The 18902-nt window shown below is 44.4% G+C and overlaps 1 protein-coding gene across 1 annotated transcript in view; it reads left to right on the forward strand.

Moving 5' to 3' along the window:
• The window catches only part of LOC124616473, a 294931-nt gene that overhangs the window by 200101 nt on the left and 75928 nt on the right, over positions 1-18902 (forward strand). The gene's annotated exons all lie outside the window — the stretch shown is intronic.

The raw sequence follows: 18902 nt of genomic DNA on the forward strand, positions 1-18902 counted from the left end.
AACCTCCTGTAAACGGTATACGGCCTGAGGGTGGAGAGCATTTGCCTTTGCTGTGATAAAAGTGTCACCTGTGTTTCTAAGCTGCTGTGAGGAAACCTTCCTTGCGACATCAAGCATAACGGTGCTGTAGATTTGGTGGCTGTTACGGACTGAGATCAAATCCCCACTCAGACATAAAGATTTTTTGGTATATAACTTCACGATAATGTCTGGATAGTTTCTTTGAAAGACGTGCTATATAAATAATAATACGAAAGCGACAAACTCAACATTGCTATTTCCAACATTTATGTCGTGTTTTTGGATAATACGAAAATAAGTGTGTTTCAGTCATATCTCTTGAGGCACGTTCGATCAGAGTTTTAGCAAGGTACGTTAGAGAGCCTTTGTAGACCGAGGAAAGCAGTAGAGAGATCCTATCAGATTGATATTAAGCCGGGCCATGCGGGCCTGATCTTTCTAGCTCTAGCTATTAAACACAAAGATCTAGGTTCGACTAGTAGTCCAGTACTGTTTTAATGTGTTTGGATGTTTTAACTGGCAAAAATGACTATAAACCAGTCTTTCCATTCGATGGTTATGGTATTTTAGTAACGTTGTGTTCATACTTAAAAAATTTGTACAGCCCATATCAACGTGGTACAAATGTTACTATACTGTCACACTATCAATGCTGCTAGCCGTCGCTGAAAGTAACGGTCAAGTTCCAAAATACTACTTTAGTGCATGACCATTAAAAACCGTGTTAATTTTATATATTCCGTTTGATAGAGATGACACTTCATGTAATTATAAGACTGAGCGAAAGTATTTGGCTAAATAACCCACAAACCATTACAAAAATTGTCAGCAACGCCGAAACTTTCAGATACTAATTTTATAAAATCCCTTCCTTGTGTTATTTTCCTGCTGTCTGATTTCAGACTTCTTTAAAGATTTTTATACTGGTGTTATGGAGACAATGAGCGGAACTTAACCGTTCTGTAAAGGCTTATCTTGATAGGGTTCGAAGTATTTTTTCCACTCGTATTATCTGTCAGCAGAATACTGTTGTAGACCAAACAACCTAGTTTTGTGCGACAACATGAGAGTAATTTATATCGCCGGGACTGAAGCAACATTCAGTACTAGTACTCCCCACTTCTTTACCCCGACTTTCAGTATAATCAAGAAGTGCAGGAGAAAGTAGATATGAATTAGACACATATGGCCAACCAGTTTGCTCTGGCTTTGTTTATCCAGTTCTTTTGAAGTTGATCTAATCTATTTCTGCAATAAAGAGTCTGATAGCTGATGAATTCTACCAGCTCACATAAGCTAACCCCACAAGACCTGCGCAAAACACGATGTTTTGTCGTACCAAGTCACTTTCACTTTTTCTTAGACTGTATTCGAATTATGTTTCCACATCGTTTCAGTGCAGTACTTGCGTAGCGGTAGCGTTACCACCTACCACGCAGGGGCCCGGGTTCGATTCCTGGCATGGAACTGGGTGTCCATCATTTTCATCATAATTGACTCGCAAGTCGCCGATGTGGCGTCACCTAAAAATGCCTTGCAATACGGTGGTCGAACTCCCCCGAATGGGGCCTCCCGGTCAACAATGCCATACGATCATTTCCAGTACTAGCGTTGCTTTCCTGCCTTGTTCAGTGATTTGCATTGATACTGAATTGTGATCAGCGACTGTGACTGTTTCATTCGTTACTTTAGTCATTGCTTACAAATTTTGGACAATGGCACGGTTTGTGATAAGAAGAAGAAAAGGTGTGTAGCATCGTGATTTCAAGACATCTGCATTTAATTTTGGATCAAATGTAATCTGCTCGTTCGACACTCACTGAATCAATATCCATCAACAGAGAGTAAAACACAAGATACTTGTCTTGAGAGCATACAGGTGAAAGAAAATTGGACAGCTTTTAAAGGTTAAGTACATATACACCAGCAGAGAACGCAGAACCACCGGACTGACTCACATGTAATTAGAAGAAGAAGTCAATTAGTGAAGGAGGTCCCAAGTCCGGGGCCTCATTTCGCAAGTGATGAGGAAGGAGGAGGGGGAGGAGTAACATCTCGTTAAAAAAAAACCTGGGTCCATCTGGCTCCGGATGGTAGCACCCTGTAAGGGCCCCTGCCTAGGGTTACTAGGTGAAACCTGGTCAACGATCTCAAAGGCGGAAGAGGAAGTTCAGATTCACAACGGCGGAGAGAGCGGAAGAACTACCTCCAGGACTCACAATCTTGGTTGTACATTTTGTGGCCTTTGGGCCACACCCAAAATAACTTTCATCAATCATGGAAGTGTGTGATGTAAACTATTTTACCCCAGGTGGACGATCCACCGTACGCCAGTACGTCAGCAGACATTCGGATTCTGGGGAGTCTGCAACATTGCACAAAGACAAGTCGGAGTGTCTTGGAATCTCATCCAAATTTCAATATAGGCAATCAACGTACCTAGTTACTTTCAATGCAAACTCATTGTTGAAAACCGGAAAACTAAAACATCTAACAGATACGCTAAAGAACCACAACATACTCATAACAGCCATTCAAGAGACACGATACATGGATACAGATACCTTCGATTCCGAAGGTTTTAGGATATACAAAGGGAAAGTGGGACGGAGAGTAATGAAAAATGTACCACATCTTGGTACAGCCTTTATAATCAACAAACAAATCTTGAACTCAATAGTTGGCTTTGATTCCCAATCAGAAAGAATCTCAAGTCTTACATTCACAAGCACAAACAAAATCTACACAATTATCAATGCACATGCCCCTATAAACGAGGATAACAGGAAAAACAAAGAAAAAGTGGAGGCCTTTTGGAATCATCTAGATGACATTATTCAGAAAATTCCAGATAAAAACATCATCATTCTTCTTGGAGATTTTAATGCACAGATTGGCAAAGAAAAAAGATATAAGAAAATGGTTGGAAACTATCCTGCACACAAGAGAACAAACAGAAATGGTGTGAGACTAATAGAACTTTGCCAAGCACACAATTTAATTCTTAAATCCACAGCTTTCAAAAAACTACCACGAAGACAAAAAACATGGGTATCCCCAAATCCTAGCCTTGGGGAATTTCAACTTGATCATGTGGCAATTAAGAAGATTTCTAGCAAAGAAATCATGAACGTTAGGGTACTCAGGGGTGCAAACTTGGATTCAGACCATTACCTTTCTAAAATTAAGTTCAAAGTCATCCCAAACAGGAAACGCAGCATGAAACAAATTAAGGGTCGGAAGTATAGCACAGAAAAGATATTAAAATCAGATGAATTCACAAAAGCAACAGAAACCATTCAGACACAAAGCTGGGGGGATATCAAGGAAAACCTCATTACTACAGCTGAACAGATAGCACCTAACAAAAAAAGTAAAAAACATGCCTGGTGGTCGCTGGAATGTGATGCCCTCATTGAAACGAGAAAACAGGCATGGCAAAATTGGCAATCACAGAAAACAGAAGAAAGTAGACTGAATTTGATTACAGTTAGAAAACTGGTAGATAAAAATATAAAAAGGATTAAGAAGACACATGAAAACAAAACTCTCCTCCAAATTGATGAAGAATTTGCTAAAAACAACACAAGGAGCTTTTACAGAACTTTCAAACAAAGGTTATCAAGATACAAAGCACCCACCCTCCAATTTCGAGATGTAAATGGGACCATCGCTCACAACAACACGGAAAACTGCAAAATACTAGCAGGCTACTTTGAGAAACTCTTGAATTGTGAACCCATCCTTGAAAAATTTGAATCCATTCCAAACAACCGTGAGAAGCCGGATTCAGAACCACCGACGACTGAAGAACTACAGAAGGTCATCTCAGAACTTAAAAACAACAAGGCGTCCGGAGAAAATCAAATAGTGGCCGAACTATGGAAAAAGGCTGACAAAAATGCAGTTACATCCCTAAAGTGTGTTTTCGATCAAATCTGGAAAGAAGAAGAGATCCCCGCAGAATGGAGAACAGCTCTCATCCACCCTATCCACAAGAAAGGTTTGAAGACAGACCCCAACAATTACAGAGGAATATCACTGCTGGATATAACGTAAAAGATTCTTTCTAAAGTCCTTTTGAACAGGGCAGAGCCGCAATTGGATCCGCAAATCGGGGAATACCAGGGAGGTTTTAGAAAGGGTAGATCATGTTCGGAACAAATACTAAACCTCAAAAACATCATGGCTTACCAAAAATCAAGGGCAAAGACATACGTAATCTCCTTCATTGATTTCAAAAAAGCATATGATTCGATCGATAGAGAATCTCTGTTATCAGTCCTGGAAGAAATGGGTTTGGATAAGAAAACAACTAATATTATAAAAGCGACCCTTACGAATACATTTTCGAAAGTTAAATTTATGGGCGAACTATCGGAACCCTTTGAAATAAAAACGGGAGTGCGACAGGGTGATGGGCTCTCACCGTTGCTGTTCAATTGTGCTCTTGAGAAAGTAGTCAGAGAATGGAACACAAATATTGAGAGTGGTATCAGACTGGGTTGCAAAAAGAAGAACCTTAAAGTAAATTGCATTGCTTTTGCAGATGATATGGCCCTGTTTGCTGAAACAATGGAAGAAGCACGGGAGCAAATCCTTGAACTAAAGAAACAAGGAGCTAAAATTGGTCTTCACATCTCCTCTGAAAAAACTAAGATATTGACAAACATCAAGCACTCATGTAAATACCTCAAAGTTCAAGAACAGAAGATTGAAATAGTAAAAGAATTCAAATATCTCGGAGAATGGATTACTTGGAATGCTGGGGAAAGCAAAGCAATGGAATCCAGAAAAAATAAACTTGAATTGGCCTTCCAACTAACAAAAAATACATACAACAAAAAATCCCTTTCATGGGGGTCCAAAATTGCACATTACAAGACAGTGATTAAGCCAGAAGCACTGTATGCAGCAGAAACACTTAACATGAATTTCAAAGGCCAAATGGAGAAACTTGAGATAAAGGAAAGAAAAATTTTAAGAAAAATCATTGGGCCAAAATTTCAAGACAATAACATTATATACATTAAAAATGAAACTCTCTACAAGAAAATTGAAAACCTTTCAGATTCTATGCGAAAAAGGAGAATAAATTTTTGTGGTCATCTTCTCAGAATGAATTCCAACAGATTAACTAAACAAATCTTTGACTTCTTCCGTAACCGAAAAACGAAGCCCCACTGGTTTAAAGAAACTGAGAAAGACCTAGTGGAATTAAATATTTCAGAAAATTCACTTATTGATCGAACTGCTAAATTAATTACTAAAGATGAAAACATAAGGTTCCAAGACAAATCCACACAAAAGTCCAAATCCTTCATCTCGGAAGAAGAGAGGAGAAGAAGATCAGAAAGAATGAAGAAATACTGGGCCCTAAGAAAAGAACAACGCACAAAGAAATGATTGATCCAGCGTACCCCAAAGAGGGTGAAACGAAAGAAGAAGAAGGAGGGAGTATAAAAAAAAAAGATTTTCAGATACTGCAGTCATAACGTGTCCTGAAAAAGAAAAGTACACTTCCTCGTATTAAGTTTGTCACGTTGCTTGTAGTTAATGAGCACCAAATTATGGAAAATACAGAATGAAAGACAGAATTAAGTTTGGAAAGTAGGAGACGAGTTACTGGCAGAATTGAAGCTGTGGGGACGAGTCGTGAGTCGAGCTTGGGTAGCTCAGTTGGTAGAGCACTTGCCGGTGAAAGGCAAAGGTCCCGAGTTCGAGTCTCGGTGCGGCACACAGTTTTAATCTGCCAGGAAGTTCTATAGAAAAGACAGTTTTCAGAATGTGATGCTGTGATATAAGGTAGTTCATGATTTTCAAAGCAAGTAAAAGTTGTGATGCGTGACATTGTAGTATTTCTTGCAAATTACCTCTAGGTAGTTTAATCTTAAATTAAAAAAATTCTTGAACGACGTGGATTTGTCATAACTTTTTATATTAAACTAGTATTGCAGTTAAAGACGATAAGAAACACAAGCCACCAATATCATACTCCAGTAGTGTCCAAACACAGACACGCTGAGCACTAAGTCACCCTGGCACATTGGATTTGCATGGCTGCATGAACACCTTAGCGCACCTCCGTCCACAGTCCAGATTCCCATTCATGTCTCAGCCCACCTGGTATTCCCCCTGAATTCGAACAGCCTTGCAGGAGCTCTCCAACAGTGTTGGGAATTTGCATTGAAGAGGGAGACACGCTAGGATAGTCTGTACAGTTGTGCGAAGCCAGTGTGCCAGGGTGCGCACTAGTCAGTGCATCTGCCTAGTGAGTAGGATATCTTGGTTCGAATCCTAGTTTTGCTACAAATTTTCATTCACCACTTCAGTCTGCACATGTACATCATAGATGTTTGAGACTTGAAAAGATGTCAGGAACCATATAGTTTCTTTGATTAAAGTTACTTCTGGCATTTCCACTGCATGGAAAAATATGGATATTCTTGGCTCATTTTCAAGGCATAGATTTGTATTTACGTTGCCACGTGTGTATTTCATCTAATGTTAATCCTTCTCTCATTTTTAATAACTTGATCCAGCTTTTGACTCTAATACAGAATGCTAAATTCTTCGCTACCTAGGAAACGTTGTCCATGGCTGATCAACAATAGTTATGAAAGTACGTACGTAAGTAACGCTATCCTACACCCGACACATTTGGTGAAAACAAACAAGCGTCATCCTTTTGAGCTCGGGCGCTTCTCTAGTGGCTGCAGCAGGCGGCTTGTAAACACGGCGGCTTGGCTTGTCTACAAAGCCTGCTTTAATAGGATTGGCGCAAGGGGCCCTGCTGCGGCAGGCTCGTGCAAGAAGCTTTGCAGGAGGGGGATTCTCTCTCTCTCTCCCTCCCCCTCTCTCTCTTGTGTGTGTGTGTGTGTGTGTGTGTGTGTGTGTGTGTGTGTGTGTTTCTGTGTGTGTGTTTCTGTGTGTGTGTGTTACAGGACTTGCGAAAAACAAAAATATGTATCACGTAGTTGTTCTTCAGATTCCGGTAGCTAGTATAAGATTCGAAGCGACTTAGACTGCCTGAGACAAAGTGGAGCACCTAGAAGACATGATCCAATGTCAGTGTAACTTCATAACACGTACACACCATCGACGGGTATGTAGATGATTAGAGTTTTTTGTGAAAGATAGAACGGACACCAAGCGGACAATAGTCCTGTAGCGTTAATATTGTTACCAGGCGCTGGAGGATATAAACGGGGCGTAAAAAAGCATCGGACATCGACCAGTTTGACCGACGCGATGCTGTGTACTCGAGTGAGACAGCGTTAAAACACCTGACGATTTGAAAGAGGCCTCGTTGTGCGCCTTCACATGGTCGAATCGTGCAATATCCGGATCTGTGGTGCATCCAAGTGTGACAGTGGCCCGATGTTGGAGTGCGTGGGAACGTGAAGGCAAGTATACTAGTAGTGAGGTTCCAGTAGACCACATGGGAGCATCGCTGTATTGTGCGCAAGCACATCGTGACACCTTCACATTTGCTCCAGCCATCCGAGAATAAGGAAACGGAGCCCCTGCAACATTCCGTGTCATGTGCAGACCAGCAGCTGCAACAGCTGTCGCACTAAGGACTTCCTGTCCCGTGCTCTAATGATTCAAATGTCTCTGAGCACTATGGGACTATCTTCTGAGGTCATCAGTCCCCTAGAACTTAGAACTATTTAAACCTAACTAACTTAAGGACACCACACACATCTACGCCCAAGGCAGAATTCGAACCTGCGACCATAGCGGTCGCGTGGTTCCAGACTGTAGCGCCTAGAACCGCTCGGTCACTCTGGCCGGCCCTGTCCCGTGCGTGGGCTGCCGGTAATACCACGACAAAAACGGCTGCGTTTGCAGTTGTGCTGTTACCAGGATTCGCGGACTACTGATGAATGTCGTCGTACTGTGTTCACTGATTCATTGTGATTCAGCACTAACCAGAATGGTGTGTCACTGCAACCTGGGGAGAGGTCCCATTCTTCTAACGTTTTGGCGAGACAGCGGTATCACTCCTGACGTAATGGTGAGGGGAGACATCGGCTGTGACCATCAGGTCACAGCTGATAGTGTTTGAGGTAACAATAACGCTACCACAGTATGTCACGGATATCATGCAGCAGTGTCGTGGTGCCAGTTTTCTACAGAACAATGCTCGTCCACACGTGCCACTTGTCTCCACGAACTGTCTGCGTGACATAACTAAGGTATCATGCTATCTACATTACAGTGCGGACACGCAGACCGAATAGTACTGCTTTCGTCGAGCGACACTCGGTGAGGACGTAACTGTAGACAGTTTTCACATCAGGCCATGAAACGGCCGTGTCACTGCAATCCAATAAAGCAGCGACAACACTGAGGTAGTCCCGGCGGCTGCCGAAGGGAGGTCGCAGGTCCCATTGAGAGGAGGTAGGGTGGCGCGAGGGCGCGTGCGCCATTGTGGGCCCTCAGGCGGCGGCGGCGGCGGCGGCGGCGGCGGTGGCAGCTGCAGGTGGGCGGCGGCCCCCGGGCTTGGCTGGCGGCGTCCCGCCGCCCACGCCTCCCGCCATTGTCTGCCGCAGCGCCGTTACACGCGGCGCCTTCACCCTCGCACTTCCTGCCGGGCTAGCGGTTTCCTCCTCTGCCCACTCCTGCACCACTCCTGTGATTGACTTTTGAACATTGGTTGCACCATTTCGTATCAAATATCAGGAGGTGACGCCTACTACCATAGACGATCCTAACAATTAGGACGACTGCGCCACACTTCGAAATCTACGTCCTCAGCAAGCCCCATGCATGGTGGAGAGCAGTTACTGTCTCTTCTCTCTTCTCCCTTTTCCTGTTCCAGTCGCGAACTCTTCGCTGAGAAACCTCCGGGTCGGCTCGAATCTTTCTAATTTTAGCTCCATGCCCTTTTTTTTTTCTCCTCCAAGGGCGTCTCAAATTTTTTGGATCGCGTCTCAAATTTTTTTGGATCGACAACGGATTATCCAGAATTTGAGTGTTACGGACATACACAGAGGGCACCGCCTAACAACGTAACTGCCGGCTGGTGTGGCCGAGCAGTTCTAGGCCCTTCAGTCTGGAAGCGCGCGACCGCTACGGTCGCAGGTTCGAATCCTGCCTCGGCCATGGATGTGTGTGATGTCCTTAGGTTAGTTAGGTTTAATTAGTTCTAAGTTCTAGGCGACTGATGACCTCAGAAGTTAAGTCGCTTAGTGCTCAGAGCCATTTGAACCAATGTTAGTCTATATATGTCAACAATTTTTTGACTGTAACCTTTAAATTTTTCTGTAATAATGGATGTTTTACCATATAACTGTTAGAATTATTTACAAGCAGTGGTGAATTAGCCGTCAATGTCTCATGTTTTCGGCAGTTTTCTTACAGTTCTAAAACCGTACTACGCAGTAAACATGAAATTATGAAAGAGAAACATCGTATCAACCTGAATTAGCAGATACTCGCATATTCTTCTAAGCCACTACAGCATCGGAGATCGCCGAGAAATGAAGATGAGTATTTGCTATTAACCGTTATGCCCTGTTACATTTTACTGTGCACTTATCTTCGATAAGCTCTTCACTAGAGAATTATTTCTCGTTGCCCCACGACGGCAATTAGTGTTCCATTGTTTTCTGGAGGAGCTGTTCAAATGGTTCAAATGGCTCTGAGCACTATGGGACTTAACTTCTGAGGTCATCAGTCCCCTAGAACTTAGAACTACTGAAACTTAACTAACCTAAGAACAACACACACATCCATGGCCGAGGCAGGATTCGAACCTGCGACCGTAGCGATAGCGTGGTTCCAGACTGTAGCGCCTAGAACCGCTCGGTCACTCCGGCCGGCGGAGGAGCTGTACCATTTGCTAGGATCAGCTGCTTACATGAGTACCGCAGCTATACTGATGTGCCTCAATGTTCGAAGATATGCCATGGATTGATAGAGAAAGCGCCACCACGACTATACGCCCTTCACCACGAGCCATGAACAGGGTGAACATTAATAGAACCGATAAACTTCAGGTACTGATTCCAGTCTGGAAATGGAGGAAAAAAGGTAGTTGCTTCGCATCCATATCACTACAGACATTGCGAGCGGCCTCCATGGGATTGCAGGTAATAAGGATAGCAGAGATGTCATGCAGGGTGCACGTTACCATATCCTGTCTTAAACCATGTTGGCGGTCCAATTTCCTGGAGCTTGTACTAGGGTTCATTTCAATATCCTGTAGAACCCGGTCTTCCAGATTTGGTGTTTTCACGGTCCGCCGCCTCCGCGCATTTTCCTCTGTCTGGTAGGATCGGTGATCACACAAACTCCCAAAAACGGTTTGAAATATTGTGTGATGTGGTTGGTGTATGTGAGTGTACCAGTTTTGATATAGCCGTGCTGCCTCTCGACCGCTTCCAGTTGCCTGGCCGTACACAAACCCCATCTCGGCTTGTTCCCGACATGAATTTCCGATCATTCTTCTGCTTACAGTACACTGCGTCAGACAGTCTGCAACATACAAGGGACACACGACGTGTGGTTAGAGGTACTGTCATTCATCAGCGCCATCTGCCGTTGCAACGATCATTTCTGGACACACGTTCATAGGACGTTTATTCCTGTATTTTCAGTCAGGAACGTGCAGTTTGTCGGTTTCAGTGATGTTCACCCTACATAGCTGTAAAGGCAAAGTTTTTCCTTAGACATATTGAATGTCCTGTCATATTAGTGACACTTGCAGCAAAATATGTGTACCGGCACGGTTCTACATACACTTCAAAAACGCTAAAAGTTTCACCGTGTTTTAGTATATTCGTTGCGTTTTAAGGCAGCATAATAGCGAAATATTATCCCCCTTTGGTGTGCAGGATTCCAGAAAGATAACCACGAGATATAATTCAGAATTTCGGATGTGTTGTCAAAATTATAGCGTTCAAAATGGTTCAAATGGCTCTGAGCACTATGGGACTTAACATCTGACGTCATCAGTCCCCTAGAACTACTTAAACTTAACTAACCTAAGAACAACACACACATCCTTGCCCGAGGCAGGATTCGAACCTGTGACCGTAGCAGTCTCGCGGTTCCGGACTGAAGCGCCTAGAACCGCACGGCCACCGCGGCCGGCAAAAAATTATAGGACATTACGCCACAGTTGTCATCTGGGATGTAATGGAAACTGATCGCAACTTTTCAAGGTACGCAAACGTGTCGCTTATCTACAGAGCAGAACCGGTTCATTCCCTTAATCCAGTGTTTCTCTGCTTCCTCCCTTTTCCAATGAGCTTGCCTTCATAATAGTCTGACACAGATTTCTTTGGTTCGCTATAGTTCTTCGTGTCACTGACTCCCATCAATGGCTTGACATATAACAGGGGAAGCTGGTATAGATCGCCGGCGGAATATCCCGTTGTTGTTGTTGTTGTTTAGCACCTTAAAAACGCATGAGTTGTCTGCTGGAGACCTACATTCATAATCACCCCGCTACCTATCTTTAAACTGTCGGCAGACAATCTGTTTACTTTGTATGCTGATACTAGTACATGTATGACATAAGGCAGTCAGTCACTGCTGCATAAGCAGTGGATGTAGTGTCATATGTAACCAGCGGGATGTTACAGAACTGTTCGAGGGACTGTTTTCAAAGCGACAAATATAGTCTGTAGGAAAAGGATAAACGAAAGTTATGATAGTTGCTGATATAGGGTTCTTTGCGCCATTGTTTTCGCATCAGTTATGGAGATTTTTCTTGTCACCGTCTCTTCCATTTATTGCGTTCGATGGTCTCTACTTTCTCGTTGGCCACGTGTTCTTGCCCCCTACTTGCTTGAAAAGTTTCACTTTTGTTGGGCAGTGAAACTTCCTGGCAGATTAAAACTGTGTGCCGGACAGAGACTCGAACTCAGGACCTTTGCCTTTCGCGGGCAAGTGCTCTACCAACTGAGCTACCCAAGCACGAGTCTCAGCTTTAATTTCGCCAGTACCTCGTCTCCTACCTTCCAAACTTCATAGAAGCTCTCCTGCGAACCTTGCAGAACTAGCACTCCTGGAAGAAAGGATATTGCGGAGACATGGCTTAGCCACAGCCTGGGGGATGTTTCTAAAATGAAATTTTCACTCTACAGCGGAGAGTGCGGTTTGTTGGCAGTCTTTGTGGAACCATTCTCATCGCCCTTATTCTTATGCACGACCCCTTCCAAATTATTTTCTAATGCTATTCCTGATTATTTCTGTACTCTTACACGCTTTCGTAGCTTTTAACGTAATCGTTTATGCATATAAGCTACTTCCTCCTTATTTAAAATTCTTACTCGCTCCCATCTCATTACATTTTATCCGTTTTTTAGTAGGTGCACGTTAATTCATGTACATACAGTACCGTACTGATATTCTTCAGTTCACTTTATATGTACACTGGTGTGCAAAACTACTAGATTGTCCTTTGTGCATGTGGACGTGGTGCAGAATGTCTCTCCAAAGCATGCTGTACAAGGTCGATGAGATTTAAGTCGGGGCAACAGACCGACCAGTCCATTCACCGAATATCTTCTCGTTCTAACAGCTCCTCCACCCGCGCTGTTCGATGTGATAGTGCAATGTCATCCTAAAAAATGAAATCAGAGGTCAATGCACGCCAGAAAATACGCAAATGGCGAAGATGTGCAGTGTCACAATAACTTGACCGGTGAGTGTAGCGTGTACAAAGAGTGCTATGCTGTGGGAAGGCAAGGTGGTGCGTGGGCGTACTGACCTGCGACTCTCTGAATCGATACACCCACCGGTCAACGTTGTTGTGACATTCTACTCGTTACCCACGTGCGTCTCTCTTCAATTTCATGGATGACAGTGCGCGATCGCGTAGAACAGCGCAGATGGAGGAGTTCATGAAACGAGAGTCTATTCGGACTTGCCTACCTGTTCCCCCGACGTAAATCTCACCGACAACGTACTGCAGCATACCCGCATACGCAAACCACCATCCACCAGTTGTCGAGAGCGCTGGTGCACCAGTGGAACGCCCTACCACCAGAACTCACCACCAGCCTTCTAGACAACTGCCGTCTGTGGTGATCACAAACGCTACTAAGAGCCAATTCTCGCCTTTTGTAATGTCAAGGGTGCCATCACGTATCGCGACCACTCTTGTGTATTTATTGCCTTTGAACAAAAGTATCATTTGTGTTTGTCTAATTGCGTATTTCCTTCAGTTACCTCCCGTGCTATGCTGCAGCAATTCTGTGTATGTGTGGTTCAACTTTCATCGAGCTATGTTGGTTGGCAATGACACACCATCGGAGAGTTACGTTAGGCATTAAGTTATGCACACCTGCGTAGTTATTATAGTAGCATGGCGCTTCATTACCAAGGTACATGAAATGGATTACCTGGTCTGATATTATGTTGTTAACATTTTTCCTTCAGTTAGGTTCAAATGGCTCTGAGCACTACGGGACTCAACTGCTGTGGTCATAAGTCCCCTAGAACTTAGAACTACTTAAACCTAACTAACCTAAGGACATCACACACATCCATTCCCCAGGCAGGATTCGAACCTGCGACCGTAGCGGTCGTGCGGTTCCAGACTGTAGCGCCTTTAACCGCTCGGCCACTTCGGCCGGCCCTTCAGTTAGGACTTTTTCAGATGTTCAATGTACGTGAAATCTTATGGGACTTAACTGCTAAGGTCATCAGTCCCTAAGCTTACACACTACTTAACCTAAATTGTCCTAAGGACAAACACACACAGCCATGCCCGAGGGAGGACTCGAACCTCCCCCGGGACCAGCCCCACAGTCCATGACTGATGCGCCTAAGACCGCTCGGCTAATCCCGCGCGGCAAGGATTTTTTCCCGTCGCCTTTAGCTACGACAATTCGTCCACATGGGTGGACTGAATGGTACTGGTAGTGCATACTAATAAGGAGACACGAATATTTGCCGTGCCTGAAGGAAACACGAATCATCGCATCTGCCTATATTGAGGGCAGTTGTACTCAGCAAGAGGTTTACGGCTGACGCTAATTTCAACCGCTTCTGTGTTTTGAAGTCAACGTTCCCCTGTTGCTGAAACTACGTTTTATTTAGTCCTGTAGTGATAGGGAAGAAAGAGATGGTTGTGGCCACAGCGCTCCCTAATCCCGGAGGAAAGGTGTAGGGGCGTGTCGGCAGACGGCGGGCACATTGTGCCAGGACCGAGGTAGCCGAGTCTGCGACTGATAGCATCGGCGCGACACACTCCCCCCCCCCCCCCCCCCCCCCCAATTCCTCCACCACTGCCGCCAAACTGCCCCGTCCACTTGTGTGGATCTCAGGTATTCGCCGCAGCCGTCGCCACCCTCTTTATCCCTCCGGGTTTCCCCAAGGAGCGGTCGGGTACCGGACAGGAACCAGTTTGCCCGGAAATCTTCCCACAAGGCCACTTCTCACTGTCCAGATGTGCATACACTGTCCACCAGCTCGTCCTGTATTCTGCTGATCGAGAGAATCGTAGCGCTAAGAAATACACTAACATCGTAAACGCACTTTTAAAAATGTACCCTCTACATTCGCCACAGTAGTGCGCTGTTAAAATCTGCACAGATTCTCGATATTAGTTCACGTACTGTTCAGCAATATGCCAGTGTGTAACGGGAGGTGATATGGTATGGGGACTTTTCTCTACGCTTTATATAAGGGTATTGACCAGTACGGAATGCGCTGTCATTGTTGCATTGTGTGATATCCCGTACATATGCATGTGATCATAGGTGTTGCCTACCAATAAAATTAAGCGTTAGGAAGTCATTACTGAAAGTATTTGTCTAGAGTGCAGCGTCATTGTGAAGTGAGGAAGACTGTGAACAGTACAGACGAGAAGAAAATAGTTTTCTAAATGTGTTTTGCATTAGAATATTGGAGATTATAGATGGGTAGACCGGGTACCTAAGGAAGAGTTACTGAATCGAAAGAGGGGGAAGTTTTATGGCACAGTTTGATAAAAAGGAGAGGTCGATATGAGGTATACTGAGCTTTAAAGAACTAGTTGATTTTGTAATGGAAAGACTTCTAGGACAAAGGGGGTCGAAACCGTAGAGAAAAATCAGGGCTTGAAACACGACAGTTGCAAATGATATAAGTCGCAGTAATTTTGCACACAATAGAGGATGGACTAGTGTGAAGACCAAATTACTCATTCGACTGAAGTCGACGACGTCGAAATACTCCTAAGTACTTTCGTTACCGGGCTTAACGTGGAGGGGAATCCTATATACCTTGTGTGCCATTACCTCCAACTTGCTGTTCATAGAGTGAATACTCCGCCAACCATCCTGCACATGTGGGAAGCACTGACACCGCAACACACACCTCTTTCAGGCGTAAGCAGTGATGGCCGACACACACACACACACACACACACACACACACACACACACACACACACACACACACACACACACACCACAAGCAATTTGTACCAATCGCTGATCAGTTATCTGTTCCTCTGGCTAAGGAGCAAGGGAAAAACCGACTGCCTGCATGCTTCTGCACGAGCCCTTATCTCCCTTTTTTTGTCCTCTCGAGCTCAATGTGATTTGGTCTCTGGAGCAGCAGGATCTTCCTGTGGTCTGCAGCATATCCTAGTTAATAATAAAGCTAGACAGTGCAGTAGAACCATATCCTGAATATTAATCTGGGGACGCCAGATGCTGCCCGAGTTGTCTCGGCCACCGTAACGGGACAGACAGTTGCCGGTGTCGCCACAACGCATTATTACCCTCGCGCAAAGAGCTCGCCGCGGGCGTAACGGTGTGTGGCCGCCGCTGACTCAGTCCCCAGCTGGAACTGCGCTTGGTCGGTGCGATGGCTGCCGAGGCCTTCCAACTGTCTGCGGTACAACTGAAAGGCGCTCACATTCCGGCCGAGGTAAGCTTCTGTGTGACTGAGACTAGCAACTGTCAAGTACAACTGGGCGCACGTGCGCTCTATTGTTAACAGCACAACAGTAGCTCTGAAGCCCGTCGTCTCTCTAGTTGTTGTTGCTGCTGCTGCTGCTGCTGCTGGTGGTGGTGGTGGTGGTGGTGGTGGTGGTGTTGCAACGTAGCACGTCCGCACGAACCGTGATTGACTGCCGGTTTCAGTTACACACACCAGGCCCATGAAAAATAAATCCAACGAACTTTACACAGGTATATCCAACAGAATGTAATCACGTTAGTTCTTTTGCAGTCTTATCCATTGACGGAATACGATAGGCTGCGTTATCTTCAGTTCGAAGACTAGTTTGATACAGTTCTCCACACTAGCAAGCCTCTTCATTCCTATACAACTACTGCGAACTACATCCATTTGAATCTGGATACTGTAGCCAACCTTTGGTTTTCCTCCACAATTTTTACCATCCCCATCCTTCCGTCAGTTATTTGATTTGACGACTGCACGATGCTTCAAGTTGTGTCCTGTCGTCCGATCCCGTCATTGAGCAACGTCAGTACCTTCTTATTAATTCCTTTTAGTATATCCACTTTATCTTTGACATTGTTCTGCAACACCCAGTTTTATATAACTTCCGTTCGCTTCGTGAGTGAACTGTTTACCTTCCACTTTCCTCTTCCATACGAGGCTACGCTCCAAAAATACTTCCAGAAAAAACTTCCAAACAATGAAGTTTATATTCGTTGACAAGAAATTTCTCGTTTCCAGAACTGCTTTTATTGAATTTAAATCCTCTACAATTTAGACCTCATCAATTATTCTGCTGATAAAATATGAAAAGTCATGTACTACTTTCAGTGTTTGATTTTTGTAGTCTATTCGCCCAGCAGCAGCATGCGACCATTCAGTTACCTTAGTTTTACTTTCCCTAATGTTCATATTACAATTTGTTTTCAAGACACTATCCATTCCTTTCAACTGTTCCTCCAACTTCTTTGGTCTCCAACGGAATTATGTAATCAGCTGACCTCAAAGTTTTAACTTACCCTCCCGCAACTATAATTCCCTTTCAAGAATTTTCCTTTGTTTCCTTTCCTACAGCGACTGATGACTAAGTAGTCTAGTTCCTTTAAACAACAAACCAACTAACCAAATGACCTTACTGCAATTTGAATAGCAATCGGGATAGGCTACCAATCTGACTCTTGGCTTCCTCAAGTGTGGCTTCCCTGTCTTGTCCTTCGACTCTTACAGCTATAGTCTTGTGCTGTGAAGGTCAAAAGACGTCAGTCACAGATAGGGAACGATGGTGCACAGCAAGAAGCTGTTCTTTATTACCTGACGCCTCGTGGTTACGGTATTACAGAAGTAAAACTAGTTTCTCCGTCTCTTTGCTACATACAAGAATTCGAAATGTTGATTAAGGTGTTGACCTTAAGGTACTTTATAGTTTGAATTGCCCACAGTACCCGAATAAAGGCGGCCACACACATAACTAAATGGTAGACAAGCACCCATGCGCTAGCATGCCTGCGCAGGTATGCACAAATTTTCGCGCCACCATACGGTTCGAGCATGCTTGCCCAAGCATCACGCTGTTTACCAGAAAATTTCGATTTCAGACGACGATTGAATGGCTTTTTCAGCCGTTTTGCTTGCGTTATGAGAAAAAAAAGAGGAAACATAATTGTGGAGCAAAGAGTAGTCAAAGCAAGTAAAATATGATTCCGTTATTAACTATTCGCGCTATGGGAACTGTCTCACAATGTTGCTGTTTCTTATTCTCTTTTCCTGCCTATAATACTACCCTCTTTGACTTGTTCTACATACAGTAAAGAATGTAATTTAACAGCACCGAATAAAAATCAAATCAAATTACTGACGAATGCTTTCACAGACCTGCCTAATCTTGATATACATGCTCAAGCATGCACACCCTTGAACGCTGCTCTTCATACAGCCTTGATTCTTGCGACGATTTATCCTACACGCTCGTGCAAGCCTGCTCGTCGAGGATGCAGTGAGATGTGTAGGCACCTTAAGTTGACAGAATTTGTGTGGTTATTGGCGCTGGGCAGAGGCGTGAGGCGAGACACGGTGCCCGCGTCGCTGCAGGCGGTGGCGGCGGCGGCGGCGGTGGGGTAGCGGCAGGGGGTGCCGCGCCAGCAGTGCGGTAGGTCCGGGCCAAGGCGCGCTGATTTACTGCCGACCAAGGCCCGGCGCGCCCGCGCTCGCTCCACACTCCGGCAACTGCGGCGCGCTCCTAACTATTAAAAAAAAATCTCCTGCGCTTATTCTTTTTGCGTTGGAACTGCCACCAAATAGCTCTCGTTTCCTGCATCAAACAGTTACAGTATTAGGGGATAACCGGGCAAGGTGGCCGCTTAGTTGCAAATTCAAAAATAATCGATAAAAAACCATTTTAACAAAGAACTAAACATTCCATTGTGGAACATGACTCAAATTATGTGCACTTTTCACAAATAAAAGTCAAACTGTGTTCCTGAACTCCTGTCCACTACTCTTCTGGCCTTCAATTTGAAAATTTTTCTTCGCTGTACATGCAGTATGTGTCTTCACCGTTGTCGTCAAAAAGAGGTCTTCTATGGTTGGATTCCCTGCTTTATGCACTGTTCTTTTTGCTGCCTCTTTTCTCTTCGCGGTCTAAGGCGCTGCAGTCATGGACTGTGCGGCTGGTCCCGGAGGAGGTTCGAGTCGTCCCTCGGTGTGTGTGTTTGTCCTTAGGATAATTTAGGTTAAGTAGTGTGTAAGCTGAGGGACTGATGACCTTAGCAGTTAAGTCCCACGAGATTTCACACATATTTGAGCATTATTTTTTTTCTCTTCGGCTGCTTTCTGTGTTTCCTCCTTTTTAGTTTCTTTCCCTTTCCCTTTATTTGCCGCGTCTAGGTTACTCTTATAAGGCTTTAAGTATCAGCGCGGAGAGGTCCTTTTCCTGATTTACATTTTCCCCCTACACAAAGTGGTCGGAA

This window comes from Schistocerca americana, chromosome 5, assembly GCF_021461395.2.
Source record: "Schistocerca americana isolate TAMUIC-IGC-003095 chromosome 5, iqSchAmer2.1, whole genome shotgun sequence".
In the NCBI taxonomy this organism is placed as follows: Eukaryota; Metazoa; Arthropoda; class Insecta; order Orthoptera; family Acrididae; genus Schistocerca; species Schistocerca americana.